Consider the following 19299-nt stretch of genomic DNA (forward strand, 5'->3'; position numbering starts at 1 on the left):
GTAGACACAAGGCTAATCAGGCTGGATACAGTCCATGCTTCACATGCAGCTCACAGCCTTAATCCCCATTTTATAGGTAAGCTAATTAAGACACAGAAAAATTAAGTGACTTACCCACGGTCATCTAGCAGACAAATGGCAGAGCTGGGATTAGAACCCAGGTACTTCTGACTCTCAGGCTTGTGCTCTATCCACTAAGCCACACTGCTTCTCAACATGCTGTTCTGTGTGAAGACCTCCATTGAGGGCCATGATAAATTCAAGATATGGACCTGACTGACCCTTGGTCCCCGGGAGTCAGTCCTTATGCAGGCAACCGGATGGAAAGGTCCCCTAACAATGGAACAAGCCAACAACCCACTTGGGAGGTTCTCACAACAGTAAGCCAAACATTACTCAGGAAACCTCCCCACAGCACAACAGGACATACTTGTCTAAAAGAAGCTTTAACAGCATTTATTAACTGAGAGAATTTGGTTTCATCTAAAAGAACCTACTTTGCGTTAACATATGCAGTGGCATTCGGCCTCCTAAAATGTAGCTAGCCCATCAGGGCTAAAAATAAAAATGGCTATGTAACAAGATTGGGCCGTTTAAAGATGCCTGGATATTCTGGAACACCAGAAGCTACATGTGTGAGTTGTAGTTGTGGGGGGTGAGGGAAGGGATGTAAGGCATTTCCAATTTCAGTGGTAGCAAGGCTCCAGGCCTCCCGGCAGTCTGGAGGGTACAAGGGGAACACTCCTGCTGGAGCAGAAGGACCATGAGCCAGCACCACCCTATTCTCACCCTGCAATCGCCTCCCTTCTCTACCCCATGACCCTCTGCTCCAGGCCCAGAGCTATGCCCATCCACCATGGTGGTAGACAGTGCTGCTGCCAGGGATTGATCAGTTACCTGACATACTGCAACCCAGACCCTTCAGGTGGGTACAGAAGCTATGCTGGGGATGAGTGTCCTCTTTAGCTCACATGTCAGAGACCGGAAGCCCACCTCCTGGGCTGCCATTGCACATCCAAGTGCTTCGGGTAGTGCTCTTTAAAAAAAAACACCCAAAGTGTCTGTCTTGAAATAATTCACACCAGAATGCACAGCCTGACACTCAGTTATTACTGGGGCCCCACCTGGACTGCTCGGATTTCCCTTCACCCCCACTTGCCATCTTAGAGTCACTGCACTGCACTGGTAGAAACTGCTGTAGAGCATGGCAAATGCACAATCTCTTCCATAAATCAAAGCATTTATTGGAACACCTATGGTTGAATACCTGCTTTTGAACCCTACAATGTGCAGAGTGCTGTATTAAGTAAGCACCTGGGGAGAGTACTAAAGAGCTGATAGACATGACCTCTGCCCTCAAAATGAATACAACCAAGTAAATTACAGATAGGGAAATGGAATAGAGTATGAATGTATGTATAAGGGCCAAGTGAGCATAAGTAGTCAAGTGCCTAAGTGAGGTAGAAGTGCTTAAATGGCAGTTGGTGGCATATGAACAAACTTATGAGAAGCAACTTACTATGAGAAGCATCATAGCATAGTTGATAGAGTACCGGCCTGGGAGTCAGAAGGTCATGAGTTCTAATCAAGGCTTTGCCACTTCTCTGCTGTGTGACCTTGGGCAAATCACTTCACTTCTCTGTTTCTCAGTTACCTCATTTGTAAATTGGAGATTGAGACGGTGAGCCCCATGTTGGGTAGGGACTGTGTCCAACCTGATGTGCTTTTATCCACCTCAGCACCCAGCACAGTGCCGGGCACATAGTAAGCATTTAACAAATGCCATAATTATTAGTATTATTATTATATCAAGTGAGGAGATTAGAAATTGCCTGGGGAAGCACTTGGATCTACCTGGTGGCATAATCTGGTCTTGTTGGTACAGAGAACAGGTTCAGTCTGTGGTCATTTTTTTTAATGGCATTTGTTAAGCACTTACTATGTTCCAGGCACTGTGCTAAGCACTAGGGTACATACAAGCTCATGAGGTTGGACACAGTCCATGTCCCACGTAGGTTGACAGTGTCAATCCCATTTTACAGATGAGTTAACGGAGGCACAGATAAGTTAAATTCATTCATTCATTCAATCGTATTTATTGAGCGCTTACTGTGTGCAGAGCACTGTACTAAGCGCTTGGGAAGTACAGTTGGCAACATGTAGAGATGGTCCCTACCCAAAAGTGGGCTCACAGTCTATAAGGGAGACAGACAACAAAACAAAACCTATTAATAAAATAAAATAAATAGAATATGTAAATATGTACAAGTAAATTAAATAGCGTAATAAATACGTACAAACATATATACAGGTGCTGTGGGGAGGGGAAGGAAGTAGGGTGGGGGGATGGGGAGGGGGAGAGCAAGGAGGGGGCTCAGTCTGGGAAGGCCTCGTGGAGGAGGTGAGCTCTCAGTAGGGCTTTGAAGGGAGGAAGAGAGCTAGCTTGGTGAACGTGTGAAGTGAAGGCATTCCACGCCAAGGGGAGGTTGTGGGCCAGGGGTCGATGGCGGGACAGGTGAGAACGAGGCACAGTGAGGAGGTTAGCGGCAGAGGAGCAGAGGGTGTGGGCTGGGCTGTAGAAGTAAAGAAGGGAGGTGAGGTAGGAGGAGGAGAGGTTATGGAGAGCCTTGAAGCTGAGAGTGAGGAGTTTTTGCCTGATGCATAGGTTGACTGGTAGCCACTGGAGATTTTTGAGGAGGGGAGTAACATGCCCAGAGCTTTTCTGCACAAAGATGATCCGTGCAGCAGCGTGAAGTATAGATTGAAGTGGGGAGATACAGGAGGATAGGAGATCAGAGAGGAGGCTGATGCAGTCATCCAGTTGGAATAGGATGAGAGATTGAACCAGCAGCGTAGCGGTTTGGATGGAGAGGAAAGGGCAGATCTTGGCGATGTTGCAGAGGTGAGACTGGCAGCTTTTGGTGATGGATTGGATGCGAGGGGTTAATGAGAGAGCAGAGTCGAGGATGTCACCAAGATTGTGGGCTTGTGAGACAGGAAGGATGGTAGTGCCGTCAACAGTGATGGGAAAGTCAAGGAGAGGGCAGGATTTGGGAGGGAAGATAAGGAGTTCAGTCTTGGACATATTGAGTTTTAGATGATGGGCAGACATCCAGATGGAGATGTCCTGAAGGCAGGAGGAGATGCGAGCCTGGAGGGAGGGAGAGAAAGCAGGGGCAGAGATGTAGATTTGGGTGTCATCAGCGTAGAGATGATAGTTGAAGCTTTGAGAGTGAATGAGTTCACCAAGGGAGTGAGTGTAGATAGAGAACAGAAGGGGCCCAAGAACTGACCCTTGAGGAACCCCCTACAGTAAGGAGATGGGAGCGGGAGGAGGAGCCCGCAAAAGAGACTGAGAATGAATGGCTGGAGAGATAAGAGGAGAACCAGGAGAGGATTGAGTCTGTGAAGCCAAGGTTGGATAGCGTATTGAGGAGAAGGGGGTGGTCCACAGTGTTGAAGGCAGCTGAGAGTTCAAGGAGGATTAGGATAGAGTAGGAACTGTTGGATCTGGCAAGCAGGAGGTCATTGGTGACCGTTGAGAGGGCAGTTTCAGGTGGAATGTAGGGGATGGAAGCCAGATTGGAGGGGGTCGAGGAGAGAGTTGGCGTTGAGGAATTCGAGGAAGCAGATGTAGACGACTTGTTCGAGGAGTTTGGAAAGGAATGATAGGAAGGAGATAGGGTGATAACTAGAAGGGGAGGTGGAGTCAAGAGAGGGTTTTTTTAGGATGGGGGAGATGTAGGCATGTTTGAAGGCAGAGGGAAAGGAACCAGTGGAGAGTGAGTGGTTGAAGATGGAAGTTAAGGAGGGGAGGTGGGTCGGGGCAAGAGATTTCATAAGATGAGAGGGAATGGGGTCAAAAGCACGGGTGGCTGCAGTAGCACTTGAGAGGAGGGAGGAGATCTCATTTGAGGATACTGCTGGGAAGGATGGGAGAGTAGCGGAGAGGGTTGAGAGCAGGAGGGTTGGAGAAGTGGGAGGAGTGACTTTGGGGAGCTCAGACCTGATGGAGTTAATTTTACTAATGAAGTAGGAGGCCAGATCATTGAGGGTGAGGGGAGGAGGGGGAGGAATGGCGGACCTGAGAAGGGAGTTAAATGTATGGAAGAGCTGATGGGGATGATGGGCATGGGTGTCAATAAGGGAGGAGAAATAGTTTTGTCTGGCAGAGGAGAGGGCAGAGATAAGGTAGGAAAGGATAAACTTGAAGTGAACGAGGTTGGCTTGGTGTTTAGACTTTCGCCAGCATCGTTCAGCAGCTCGAGCATAAGAGCAAAGGAGGCGGACAGTGGCAGTGATCCGGGGCTGTGGGTTAGTGGTACAAGAGCAGCGAAGGGAAAGGGGAGTGAGGGAGTCAATCTGAGTAGAGAGGATAGAGTTGAGAGCAGTAATCTGATCATCAAGATTGGGTAGAGAGGAAAGGGAGGCAAGGTGGGGTGTGAGGCACTCAGAAAGATGGATGGGGTCGAGAGAGAGGAGGTCTCTGTGAGGTACTAATATAGATTTACAGGGGAGAGGAGTGTGAGTGAGGAGGCAGGTGAGAAGGTTATGATCAGAGAGAGGGATTTCAGAGTTGGTGAGGGTGGAGATAGTGCAGCAGTAGGAGATGAGTCAAGGGTGTGACCAAGTTGGTGAGTGGGCAAGGTGGAGTAGAGCAGGAGGCTGGTAGCATCAAGGAAAGATAGAAAAAGGGCAGCAGAGGAGTCACCAGGGATATTCATGTGGAGTTGAAGTCTCCGAGGATCAGAGTGAGCATGGAAAAGGAGAGAAGGAAGGTGAGGAAGGGGTCAAAATCGTTAAAGAAGTTGGAGGTGGGGCCAGGAGGGAGTTAGACGACAGCTACAAGAATCTGAAGGGGGTTGTAGAGGCGAATAATGTGGGCTTCAAAGGAAGGGAAGGAAAGGGAAGGGGGAGGAGAAATAGTGTGAAAGCGACATTGGGGGGCGAGAAGGAAACCGACACTTCCTCCTTTTCCGGTGAGTCTGGGGGAATGGAAGAAGAAGAGGCCTCCACTGGAGAGAGCAGCAGAAGAGACCATGTCGTCCGGAGACAGCCATGTTTCAGTTAGGGTGAGGAGGAGTAGAGTGCAAGAAAGGAATAGGTCCAGGATGAAAGGGATCTTACTCAGAGCGGGGGTTCCAGAGGCCACATTTGGCAGTAGCTGTCGAGGGATGGGAGGGAGGGGAAGGGTGCGAGGGGGCGAGGGGTCGGGAGGGTTTGGATTGGGATGAGTTGGAGGGGGCCTGGGTGGGGAAAGTGGGAAGAGGGGTGGCGATGAGAAAGGAGAACTGGGATGGGGTGGGGGTGGGAGGGGGCTGGGAGGGAGGAGTTGAGGGTTGGCGCTGTTACAGAGGGATCCTGGGTAGGGGGTGAGAGGGAGGGGTGGGATGGGGGAAAGGGAGGGAAAGAGCTGGGTGGGAGAGGGGAAGGGAAAGGTGAGGAATGGGAATGGCAGTTGGGAGCAGGGGAATTGATAGTTCATGCTGAGGTCAGCAAGGTAAATGACAGCACAGCGGGAAGTTAACAATTGAAATGCAGTAGCAAAAACACAGTAGCAATGATATAAGTAGGTGACGACATCACAGAAGGCAGTTAACATGCTATGGCAATAATAAAATAGGCAGATGATGATATCACAGAGAGCAGATAACTACTAAATGATGTTTGGACACAGTCCATGTCCCACGTAGGTTGACAGTCTTAATCCCATTTTACAGATGAGTTAACAGAGGCACAGATAAGTTAAATGACTTGCCCAAAGTCTCACAGCACATGAGGCAGAGCTGGAAGTAGAATCTGGGTCCTCTGACTCCCAGGCTCATGCTCTTTCCACTAGGCAACACTGCTTCTCCCATAACAGAATAATGGTAGAGAACAGAATAAAAAGCCAATCTAAAAGACATAGCCCCTCTCAGGTTCAAACCTGGAGAGTTTCCAGTATTCTACCAGTTTCGACTATGGGAGGGAGAGTCAAGCAGAGGCATATCCATTCCATTCCTAGCTTGAGCAGTGACTAGCAAGAGGAAGGCAACCTGCTACAAGTCGAAACTCACCTACACCAGGCAGCAGCAGCATGGGAGAGAGTCAAAGGCAGAAGGAGACTCATGTTTACTGCAAGGAAGAAGGCAAGGGTGAACAACTTCCATATTTTTTTACAGAGAAAACTCTATGGATACACTACCAAAATGATTGCAGATGGAGGTGGGGCGTTCTGGGAGAGATGTGTCCATGGCATCGCTATGGGTCAGAGACAATTTGGACAGCACAAGACAAAAGAAGATATGGGGCAACCGTTTCTTTGGTTTGCTAATAGACCTGATCTCAGATGTACATTAATTCTTTAATATCATTAAAGCAAAATTGGCAAGTTATACGCTTCAGTTCATTAAAACTTGTTGGAATGTGCTGAAAGAGACTATGTATCCTTCTAGAAGTGATCCAATTTATACCTATGTGTAAATTCTCTCACACTACACACTGCACTCACAATGTAGGGATCGGTACAAAGCAGGAAGACAGAGTAGTACCTTCCATCTCCTTGTGTTTCTCAGACAAGGACATAGTTCTCCAGCTACATTTGAACTGGTAGAAAAGCTAACCAGTGCTTACTGCTCTACAAAATGAAAGACTGTGATTTAATCAAGTCAGGAACTGAATTCTCAGCAGAAATGAAGAAAGCCAAACATACTCTTTTGGCTATGATCAAGTGGAAAAGTCACATTGAGAAAGCTCTGATGCAGAATGAAAGAGTCATTTGGGAAACAATGACCCTTAAATGGGTCCAGGGAGTTACCATAGCCAAAATGGGAAAATGCTTCCTGTATAAAGCTAGCCTGAAAAGGCAAGTCAGCAAACAGCAATCTGACAAGTTCCCATTGAATCCCAAACCTGAGTGCACTTGACTGATACCAATTACAGCCCACAAGCTAAAGAGATAGGACAGAAGAGGTATTACCCTACTGAGAATACCAAAGGGTTACCCAATCCTGCTAGAAAACCTGTTCAGGGCTGCATCTGGAGTTATCAGACTTTATCAGCTCTACACATTTAAAAACAGTATTACCAATTACACACTTGCTTAACAGAGACATTAGTTTTCATTAGCTATTTCTGCAACTTGGGAAGCAGGCAGACTTTCTGCTTATTTTACAAATGAGTAAACTGAGGCAGAAAGCGAATGAATGCAGAGTTAGAATAAGGATTCATGATCCTCGAGTCTCTTAGGTGATTAGCAAGAGAAAATCAGCTTAAATTAGAACAGTGGGACTACAATTAGACAAAAAGAAGAAGTTACTGGGTTACGGATGTGGGATTTCCTTCCAGACAGCCTTAAAAATGACCTGATGTCCCAAATGGGCTCAAAGCATGGCTAGAATGGAGGAAGCCTATGCCATGCTCAGGAGTCAAGGACACCGAGGAAGTGGGAATCCCAGGTTCTAACATTCTCCCACCCAAGTTGAGAAGAAATTGCCCACTTCGGGGGCAAATGCAGTGAATCACTACTGTATCAGCATCTCATTCATTCAATCTCCCAATGTACCCACTGAACACTCAAGTAGGGCACAAGCCACAGACACTAAAATGTCTAGAAATGGCCTTATTGAGACTCACCTCTTGGGCAGTTTACATGAACTCTTCTTGTCAAAGCAAGAGGGTTGCATATAATGATCTCTCTCAAAGTTCCTTTCAAAACCCTTGTTCTACAAAATTCTCTATTCCTGTTCCTAGTGCTCACCATTTATGATACCATCTCAAATCTAGTACTGAGAATAGAGGCTGTGACAAATTAAACAAAGGTATCTTAAAATATGAAAATAGACTTTTTAAAATTGTATTCTGAGGCAACAAAATCAATTGGATTGGATTGCAAGGAGGTTGACTAGACCCAGAAAAATCTTAGAAGGGCATTCAAAAGAGTATGGAGTCACCTTTGAAATAGAAGACAAATGTCCCTAGAAGGAGTACCAGTTCAACACGGAGGAAGAGGTTTATACATTTCAGCAAACATTTGTAACTAGATCGATTTTGTTCACATTAGGCATCAATGACCTCAAAGGAGGAGTATTCATTCATTCATTCAATCGTATTTATTAAGCGCTTACTGTGTGCAGAGCACTGTACTAAGCATTTGGGAAGTACAAGTTGGCAACATATAGAGACGGTTCCTACCCAACAGCAGGCTCAATGTTTGTTGGAAACGAGTTAGAAGGTAACAGGGGAGTTAGATAGGGTTTAGTAGAAGAAAAGCACAATAAAATCCAATAGAAAATGAATGATTCTGACTAATGGGATGAAGATTTCATACATTTATATAGTGAGAAGTACAAGAAAAATGAGATGGAGACAGCAAAAAGAGTAATATAGCCTCAGTGGTTGTGTGTCGCAAGGCTGAAAATAGATATGATCTGATGAGATGCTAGATATAACTCTAAAATGTTTGTCTCTTGGCTTGCAGCAGTAAAAAAAAAGAAAGCAAACCAAGTTCAGTGGTGCATAATAGAAGATGCAGAACGCAAGTCAAAGGAAACGACTATTATGTAAGGAAGTGGTGAGACTATACTAGAAATACTGTGTTCAATTCCAAGCACTGTGTTATAAAAAGGTTAGCAAGAAAAAAATAGAGCAAAGAGCAACCAGGCACAAAGGCTAGAGGTCCTTAGTGACTCAAAAGCTTGAGGAAGCCAAGAAAGATTGTGTTGTTATTTTTATTCTTTTAAATGCAACTTAGGGGGACTTCAAATAAGCAGAAAAGTAAATATAAAGCAATTGGAGAGGCAGATATTATTGTAGAACAATTTCAGCAACAGCCAGATTTAATGAGGATATGTCTTTTCTGTGATGGAATGTGCAAGCCTTGGAGAAAATGACCTATTATATTTTGTGCAAAAAAAAATGGTGTTAAAACTGATTTTGGCCCCTGTGTAACAGGACAATTGGCTGATTTAAATCTGTGCAGTGATACCTAGGTGGACCTAGTGAAGGGAAGGAATGTCATTTTTGTCTTGGTGTTACCTGTGAATAGACTCTACTCTCTCCACCACAAATGAGTGAAATGTAAATCCTGCTTCCCTTGGCCCTCTTGCCATGGCTGAAGAACTCTCTGCCTAAACCCAGACTGTTCTGGGTGCGTTAGGTCAGGGATAAAAGTTACTGCTCTGCCTTCTCAGCTCCTCTTCACCCCCAGAGCTGCATGAGACATTCGGCATTTGCAGCTTCACCTCCCTGCGTGCTCTCAGGCCCCTCACCAGAGCCAAGATAACTGCCTTTCCTCCCACCACCCAGGGCTGGCACTGTCTTCCCTCCATCCCACTGAGCAGACCCCATCCCTTCCTGCTTTCTCCCGCCTCGGCAGGAATGAGAACAGCACCTGCAGCAGGAGGTCTCATGGAACCTTGGAAATCCTAGTGGCTGTATAGCCATTGTTGTGGACTCTGAATCATGAGGAGAAATTCTGCTCTTATAGCCATAGTGACCTACAGACTTTTGTTTTTATTTTGCATATTTCACATTTGTCCTTGCCCCTTATGCTGTTTTATTGCCTTAGTGTTTCCTTGCTCCCAACATATGTCTCCAGTCCTTGCCCCCCACCCCCTATATACATAGACTGTGAGCCCCCAGAGGGACAGATTTCATACCCAAATCCCACCTAAATACTCTTTCCCAGCATTTGATACAGTAAGTGCTTAATAAATACTACTTATTAAGCAGCCCTATTTGCAGGAACAGCTGGATCACCACCAAACTACTTTCATTACACTGCCTCCTGAATTCACCTTAACAGGAAAGGAGGGCTGGGATGGACTCCTTGAAAAATCCAAACCCACTACTCCATCCTATTACTTCTCAACCTCTCAGCTGCCTTAGGCACTACGGCCTATCCCCTTCTCCTGGAAATATTGGCTTTGCTGATAACTGACCTCTCCAGGTTCTCCTTCAATCTCGATGGCCACTCACTGTCAGTCTCTTCCATGGGCTCCTCCTCAGTCTTCTACCTCCTAACTGTGAGAGTCCATGGCTCAGTTCTGGATCTCTCTCTAATTTCCATCTACAACTTTTGGATGACTCATTCGCTCCCATCTCTATGCAGATGATTCCCAAATATGCATGGCCAGCCCTGACCTTTCTTCTCTGTAGTCTTAGATTTCCTCCTACCTTCAGGACACCTCTGTTTGGATGTCCTGCCAACACCTCCAGCTTAACATGTCCAAAACTGAACTCCCCATATTCCCACCCAAACCCTGTCCACCTCATGACTTTCCCATCACTGTAGACAGCAACACCTTCCTCCCTGTCTCACAAGCCTGTAACTTTAGCATTATTTTCTACTCATCTCTCTCATTCAACCCACATATTCAATCTATCACCAAATCCTGACAGTTCTACCTTCACAACATTGCTAAAATCTTCCCTCTCCTCTCGATCCAGTATGCTGCCATGTTTATTAAGGATTACAGCATCAGCCTCCTTGCTGACTTCCCTACCTTTCCCATGCCATACTTTACTCTCCTGCTCACATCATAAAGAACCTCCAGTGGTATTCCACTCACTTCTGAATTGAACAGAAACTCCTTTCCATTGGCTTTAAAACACTCAATCACCTTGCCTCCCCCATCTTACAGTACTGATTTCCTACTACAACCCAGCATATTCACTTTGCTCCTCTAACACCACCCTATTCACTATACCTCCATCATGCCTATCTCACTGATGATCCCTCACCCACCTCCTGCCCCTGGTCTGGAACTCCGTCCCACTTCATATCCAACGGAGTATGATTCTCCTCACAAAGTCACACCATCCCCAAGAGGCCGCCCCCAACAAAGCACACATTTCTCTTACTCCCTCTCAATTCTGCATCACCCCTGTGCTTGGATTTGTAGTCTTTATTCACGCCACCCTAAGTCTCCTAATACCTATGTACATATCTCTAATTTATTTCATTGTTTTGTCTTCCCCTCAGAACTGCAGGCTTCTTGTGGGCAGGGAACATGCCTATCTACTCTATTATATTGTAAGATCCCAAGTGCTTAGTACAGTGCATTGCACATAGTAACTGTTCAATAAATAGGCTGACTGATGGGTTGCTTGAATAGCAGAAGTTTAGTCACCTGCCCCTTGGGGAATGCTTCTTATTCAGTCACTCTCTGAATCAATGGTATTTATCGAGCATTTACTCTGTGCAGAGCACTATTCTGAGTGCTTGTATGAATCCAATGCAATAGAGCTAGTTAGCTATCCAACCTTGGCTTCACAGACTCCATCCTCTCCTGGTTCTCCTCATCTCTCCAGCCGTTCATTCTCAGTCTCTTTTGCAGGCTCCTCCTCCCCCTCAAACCCCCTTACTGTAGGGGTTCCTCAAGATTCAGTTCTTGGTCCCCTTCTGTTCTCGATCTACACTCACTCCCTTGGTGACATCATTCACTCCCACGGCTTCAACTATCATCTCTAAGCTGATGACACCCAAATCTACATCTCTGCCCCTGCTCTCTCTCTCCCTTCCTCCAGGCTCACATCTCCTCCTGCCTTCAGGACATCTCCATCTGGATGTCTGCCTGCCACCTAAAACTCAACATGTCCAAGACTGAACTCCTTGTCTTCCCTCCTAAACCCTGCCCTCTCTCTGACTTTTCCATCACTGTTGACGGCACTACCATCCTTCCCGTCTCACAAGCCCACAACCTTGGTGTCATCCTCGACTCCGCTCTCTCGTTCACCCCTCACGTCCAGTCCATCACCAAAACCTGCCGGTCTCACCTCCGCAACATTGTCAAGATCTGCCCTTTCCTCTCCATCCAAACTGCTACCCTGCTCATTCAAGCTCTCATCCTATCCCATCTGGATTACTGTATCAGCCTCCTCTCCGATCTCCCATCCTCCTGTCTCTCCCCACTTCAATCCATACTTCATGCCGCTGCCTGGATTGTCTTTATCCAGAAACGCTCTGGGCATGTTACTCCCCGCCTCAAAAATCTCCAGTGGCTACCAATCAACCTATGCATCAGGCAGAAACTCCTCACCCTGGGCTTCAAGACTTTCCATCACCTCGCCCCCTCCTACCTCACCTCGCTTCTCTCCTTCTACAGTCCAGCCCACACCCTCCGCTCCTCTGCCGCTAATCTCTTCACCGTGCCTTGTTCTTGCCTGTCCCGGAATCGACCCCCGGCCCATGTCATCCCCCTGGCCTGGAATGCCCTCCCTCCCCACATCCGCCAAGCTAGCTCTCTTCCTTCAAGGCCCTACTGAGAGCTCACCTCCTCCAGGAGGCCTTCCCAGGCTGAGCCCCCTCCTTCCTCTCCCCCTCCTCCCCCTCTCCAACCTCCCTACCTTACCTCCTTCCCCTCCCCACAGCACCTGTATATATGTATATATGTTTGTACGTATTTATTACTCTATTTATTTATTTATTTATTTATTTTACTTGTACATATTTATTCTATTTATTTTATTTTGTTAATATGTTTTGTTTTGTTCTCTGTCTCCCCCTTCTAGACTGTGAGCCCACTGTTGGGTAGGGACTGTCTCTATATGTTGCCAATTTGTACTTCCCAAGCGCTTAGTACAGTGCTCTGCACACAGTAAGCGCTCAATAAATACGATTGATGATGATGATGATGATGTGAGCCCACTGTTGGGTAGGGACCGTCTCTATATGTGCCAACTTGTACTTCCCAAGCGCTTAGTATAGTGCTCTGCACACAGTAAGCGCTCAATAAATATGATTGAATGAATGAATCAATGAACATGATCCCTTCCCTCAAGGAGGTTGCAATCTAGTGGATAATTCTGATATTGTGGTATCTGTTAAGTACTTACTCTGTGCCAAGCATTGGGGTATATAAAATACATTAAACAGAGTCCCTGACCCAGATGGAGTTTACAGATAAGGGTAAGGGAGAATTGGGAAAACTGAGGCACAGAGAATAATGATAATAATAATGATAATAATGATAATGGTATTTGTTAAGTGCTTACTAAGTGCCAGGCACTATTCTAGTACTGCGGTAGACACAATCTAATCAAGTTGGACACAGTCCTTCCACCACATGGGGCTCGCAGTCTTAATCTCCATTTTACAGATGAGGTACTTCAGGCATCGAAAAGGGAAGTGACATGGTCACATAGCAGGCAAGTGACAAAGCTGGGATTGGAACCCAAGACCTTTTGATTTCCAGGCCCCTGCTCACTAGGCAACACTGATTCAGAGAAGTTAAGAAGCTTTCCCAAGGTCACATAGCAGGCACATGGCAGAGCCAGGATTAGATTATTATGATTTGTTTCTCAGGCCCATGCTCTTTCATTCATTCAACCTTTTTATTGAGTGCTTACTGTGTACAGAACACTATATTAAGTGCTTACTAAGCCCCGGTGCTTCCTCGTTGTGGGAAAGGAATGTGTCTGTTTATTGATATATTGTACTCTCCCAAGTACTTAGTACAGTGCTCTGCACACAGTAAGTGCCCAATAAATACGACTGAATGAATGAATGAATGCTTCCATACTGCTTCTGGGTTCAAAACTGGAACACAAGCTTCAAGTGGAAAATAAGACAGTACCAATGGACTGAATGAGGCTATCTCTCCTCCACTTCAGGAGCCCTGGATGGGAGCAAAACACTCAGGATTTTTAAGCAAAAACAGACCCAGGAGCTACCAGAGAACCTAGAAATAGCAATTAGCAGGAGACATCTAGATCATCCTGTGCCAGCAGGGATTGCTTTGTCCCTGAATTTCAATTAATTTTAAATCTCTCAGGCAAGGACGGCTACACTACCGGTCTTGAGGATCATTTTTTTTAAGGCAGCTAACCCATACTATGCCCAACATATTTTCCCAGAAATTTTCCCTGAGAACCACTCTATATAAATTTCCTTTTTTATAAATTCACTCATGGCTCTAGGTTAATCAGTGTAACTTTAATTGAACCTAAGCAATTTCATGTCAACTTTGGTGTTAGAAATGGACTTCAGAAAAATGTTATTTTAAGCAAGGTTCTTTATAACTCTTTACCTGTAAAGCAGATCTTTCACCCGCGTATTCATCTTCATTTTTTTCTCTGAATTCAGCTAATGGACCCAGGTCATCCTAGTGTTGAACTACAGAAAGTCAAAACTACCACCATAATTACCAGTTAGTGAGAAAGCACTACTGTAGGAATGGAGAATAAAAATAAAAATAAGACCTGGTCCCTAATCTGAAGAAATTTAACAGGGGATTCTGGAAAAATCAAAGGCATTATTACAAAAGAGATAAGAGTAGTCCCTGGGTATTCACTGTGGATTGGTTAGAGCAATCCCTGCCAATGTGGTAATAACAATAACAGTGACAATAATGATAATGGTATCTGTTAAGTACTTAACTGTGTCAAGCACTATACTATGTGCTGGGGAAGATATAAGATAATCAAATCGGACACAGCCCCTGTCCTACATGGGACACGATCAAAGTAGATGGGTGGGCAGATATTGAATCCTCATTTTACAAATGAGGACATTGAAGCACAGAGAAGTTAAGTGTCCTGCCAAGGTCACACAGCCAGTAAGTCATAAAGCCAGAGATGAAAATTTTTGGCTACTTTCGGTGAGGACCCTTACTGTAGGCTGAGTGAAACCGCAAGTTGTAGCATAGCAGTGAAACAAATAGCTAGGTCTGGTGGAGCTAACCGTTGAGAGGAGCCTCAGTGCTCACAATCTGATAGTAACTTTTACAGAGAAATTCCCTAAACTCTGTGCCTGAAGCCCTTCAAAAATTGAAAAATCACTTCCAGAGCATACAGAACAAATTTCCTAATTCTGCAGCCTTCTACAAAAATTCTGAATCAAATTATACCTCCCTATTTAGCCTAACATTGTGATGTTAGACTTTGATTTACTTCAATCAATCATATTCATTGAGCACTTCCTGAGTCCAGAACACTAGTAAGCACTTGGGAGAGTACAATATAACAGAATTGATAGGCATGTTGATAGAATTGGTAGATAAGCTTACAGTCTACAGGGGGAGACTGATATTAATATAAATTACAAATATGTATATAAGTGCTGTGGGTGCTGAGGGAGGGGTGAATAAAGGAAGCGAATCCATGTGCAAAAGGGAGTGGAAGAGGAAATGACCGCTTCGTCAGAGAAGATCCCCTTGGAGGAGATATGCCTTCAATAAGGCTTTGAAGTTGGGGAGGGTAATGTATGCTAGATATGAAGATTGAGAATTAGCATGGCTCAGTGGAAAGAACTCGGGCTTGGGAGTCAGAGGACGCGGGTTCTAATCCTGCCTTCACCACTTCTCTGCTGTGTGACCTTGGGCAAGGCACTTCACTTCTCTGTGCCTCAGTTACCTAATCTGTAAAATGGGGATTAAGACTGGGAGCCTCATGTAGGACAACCTGATTACCTTGTATCTACCCCAGCGCTTAGAATGGTGCTCAGCACATAGTAAGCACTTAACAAATACCATCATCATTATTATTACTATGAAGAGGGGGGTGTTCCAGGCCAGATACTTTAGTTAACAATAGTTTAATTACCCTTAATGTAATAGTATAGATCATATAAAATAATTTCATATCATTTTCCAGAGGTTTTGTAACAGATGGCAAGTAATAACATTAAGTTTTTAGTAAAATATATACCATAATACAGGTATATTTTCAAACCAAAAAATTAAGTTAAAGCAATTATTTCTCCATCCTTTTAACACCCATGCCCATTGCAATCACCAGTTACTCCAGATGTTTAACACCCTCCTCAAGCCCCCTATTCCCCTGTCTCCCCCATCACTTGCCCCTACTGACTTGGCTACCTACTTTATTGAAAAAATTGAAACTACCAGGCATGATCTCCCTAAAATCTCCCTTGCTACTCTCCAGTCCCTCCCTCCTCCTGTCCCTTCTTCAACTCTCCTATCTTTCCCGGGAATATCTCAAGAGATCTTCTGCCTTCTCTCAAAATGCACCCCCTCCACCTGCCACATCCGACCCCAACCTTTTGAACTGATCAAAGCACTTGTCCCCAACTTGAACACCACCTTCAACTGTTTGCTTTACAGTGGCTTCTTCCTCACTGTTTTCGAACATGCCCATGTCCCCCTTATCATAAAAAACCCCTCCTTTGACCCAATGGCTCCCTCCAGATATCATGCCATCTCCCTCCTACCACTTGTTTCCAAACTCCTTGAGCGAGTTTTCTACACCTGCTGTCTCCACTTCCTCTCCTCCAATTCTCTCCTTGACTCCTTCCAATCTGGCTTCCATCCCCTTTGCTCCATAGAAACTTCCTTCTTGAAGGCTAATACCATTTTTGTAAAACCAAGGCCTGAAAATCTTTTGAGGAAGATTGAATGGTCCCTAGTGTCAAAGGCAACTGAGAGGATGAGGGTGGTTAAGATAGAGTAGAGAGATTGTAAGCCCTTTCAGAGACAAGGTCTATATCTAATTCCCACCTGTACACTCTTTCACATTGCTTAGTATGGCGTCTTCTACAAAGAAAGTGCTTAATAAATATTACTACTACTTTTGGGTTTGACTTTAGAGGAGGTAATCTTAAAAAAAGCACAGTCTGGTAGAGTGAAGTGAAATTCTGGCTGTAATGGGGCAAGAAAAGAGTTGATACAGAGAAAACAAAGGCAGTCAGTGTATACAACCCAATCCAAGAGTTTGGATAGAAAAGGAAGTTAGGTGATGGAGTAATAGATGAATGGGGACGTGGCATGAAGAAAAGGCTTTCTTAGTATGGGAAAGACTTGGGTGTGTTTCAAAGCAGAGGGAAAGGAGCCATTGGAGAGTGAGAATTTGAAATAAGAGGGGTGGGAGGGAGGAGAGGAGTGTGGGAGCCAGTGTTATTAAGAGCTGAGAGGGGATAAGGGCCAAAGATTCATATGGAGGGGATGGATGTAGAAAGCAGGTGGGAGACCTCCTCTTCAGAAACGCTGCCTATTCAGAATTGGATTTAACAAGGTTTTAATGATTTTATGGGCTTTTAATTTTGAACTGTAGGTGCTTCAATAATGCTGTTCTCATAGAGGCTGAAAATTTGAAAGTCACTTTGTCCAGCCAAACTAACTCCTTCCCAAGATCAACGTCAGGTTGACAAGTGCTTTGTACAAAAATCTACAGTTCCATGTTGTAAACAGAGTGGCTACCAGAGTGGTACCAATGATTTTAGCATGCTGACAAAATTCAGTGTCATGGAAAATCATTTAGCTGAATCAGGTTTTAGCACCAGGGAGTTAATATATTTCCAATTATTGGCATTTAGCAGTTGATGTCTGGTACATCTTTAAAAACTATGAACTTCTAATTTATATTAGAAGGCTTCACTTGACTTCCACTGTATTTAAAAGCAGATGCACACAAGCTTGTCTTGACTAAACAAAGAGATGTAATTTACATATAGTTCTAGGAAAGCTAGTCAGCAAAGCAACAATTAAGTTGCATTAGTGAAAAAAGCAGGCTTTCACCTGCTTGAATTATTTTATCCTGAAGTCTTCAATTTTGTATCAAAAATCAATCAATCAATCAATCGTATTTATTGAGCGCTTACTGTGTGCAGAGCACTGTACTAAGCGGTTGGGAAGTACAAGTTGGCAACATATAGAGACAGTCCCTACCCAACAGTGGGCTCACAGTCTAGAAGGGGGAGACAGAGAACAAAACCAAACATATTAACAAAATAAAATAAATAGAATAGATATGTACAAGTAAAATAAATGGAGTAATAAATATGTACATATATATATATATATATATATATATATATACACATATATATACATATACAGGTGCTGTGGGGAAGGGAAGGAGGTAAGACGGGGGGATGGAGAAGGGAACAAGGGGGAAAGGAAGGAGGGGGCTCAGTCTGGGAAGGCCTCCTGAAGGAGGTGAGCTCTCAGTAGGGCCTTGAAGGGAGGAAGAAAGCTAGCTTGGCGGATGTTGGGAGGGAGGGCATTCCAGGCCAGGGGGATGACATGGGCCGGGGGTCAACGCGGGTCAGGCGAGAACGAGGCATGGTGAGGAGATTAGCGGCAGAGGAGCGGAGGGTGCGGGCTGGGCTGTAGAAGGAGAGAATGGAGGTGAGGTAGGAGGGGGCGAGGTGATGGACAGCCTTGAAGCCGAGGGTGAGGATTTTCTGCCTGATTTTTTAAACAGGATATTTTAAACAAAAAACTATCAATAATTCACTTTTTTCATTTGTCACACCATACCTACAATGTAATCTTGAAAATCTAAACATTATTAAGCATGATCTTCACCTCAAAAAATGTGTTTAAATGCTTAAAGAAATATTTGGTTCTCCAGAAGAAATATAATCATTTGATAGCCTAAGGCAAGAACTTATTACAGCATGTTGTAATGCATGGGTTCCCAAATTTTTTGTTCCAAAAAATTATTCTGACATTTGGGTAAAAATCAGTCATGCCCTCTGGCATGCAATTAACTGTCAAAGTCCTTTCATAAGATTTCATTTTATGGGTGAGTATTAGAAAAATTGACAAGGGTTAAATTTGGTCAACTTTTAAGGCTAAATAAAACATCTTCTTGAGACCTTAGTCAATGTTTTTATGAACAATGTTCTTAATGAAAACATCAGACTGGGCCCTTTGTCATTTAATAATATTTAATAATTATGGTATTTGCTAAGTGCTTACTATGTGTAAAGCACTATGCTAAGTGATGGGGTACATACAAAATAGCCAGGGTGGACACAGCCTCTGCTCCACATGGGACTCACAGTCTACGCAGGAAGCTTTGTGGCGCAGTGGAAAGAGCACGGGCTTGGGAATCAGAGGTCATGGGTTCTAATCCCAGCTCCGCCACATGTCTGCTGTGTGACCTTGGGCAAGTCACTTAAATTCTCTGAGCCTCAGTTACGTCATCTGTAAAATGGGGATTAAGACTGTGAGCCCCACATGGGACAACCTGATTGAACAGTGTTTTGCACATAGTAAGCTCTTAACAAATGCCATCATCATTATTATTATTATCGAATCCCTATTTGACAGATGAGGAAACTGAGGCATAGGGAAGTTCAGTGACTTGCCCAAGGTCAAACAGCAAGCAAGTAAGGGTGCCAGGATTAGAAACCAAGCCATCTTATTTCCAGACCTGTGCTCTTTCCGCTAGACCACATTGTTGGCTATTTGTCAATTCCCCATCTTTCCTTCTGTCACTACTCTGCTTCTGTCACTCCTGATGATTACGGTATAACTCTCATAGTACCCCCATTTATACCCTCACTTGCACCCCCAGACTCTACCTTTAGAAAAAATGAGTTTAATGCATTGAGTAATAACTCACTACTTCTGT

The 19299-nt window shown here is 44.6% G+C and overlaps 1 protein-coding gene and 1 non-coding gene across 3 annotated transcripts in view; one reads left to right on the top strand and one right to left on the bottom strand.

Moving 5' to 3' along the window:
* Positions 1 to 19299, bottom strand: part of SHANK2 (SH3 and multiple ankyrin repeat domains 2) — a 734882-nt gene that overhangs the window by 458312 nt on the left and 257271 nt on the right. The gene's annotated exons all lie outside the window — the stretch shown is intronic.
* Positions 5909 to 6046, top strand: LOC119944364. The gene has a single exon (XR_005455850.1). It is a non-coding gene; the product is annotated as a small nucleolar RNA SNORA7 (small nucleolar RNA).

This window comes from Tachyglossus aculeatus, chromosome 22, assembly GCF_015852505.1.
Source record: "Tachyglossus aculeatus isolate mTacAcu1 chromosome 22, mTacAcu1.pri, whole genome shotgun sequence".
In the NCBI taxonomy this organism is placed as follows: Eukaryota; Metazoa; Chordata; class Mammalia; order Monotremata; family Tachyglossidae; genus Tachyglossus; species Tachyglossus aculeatus.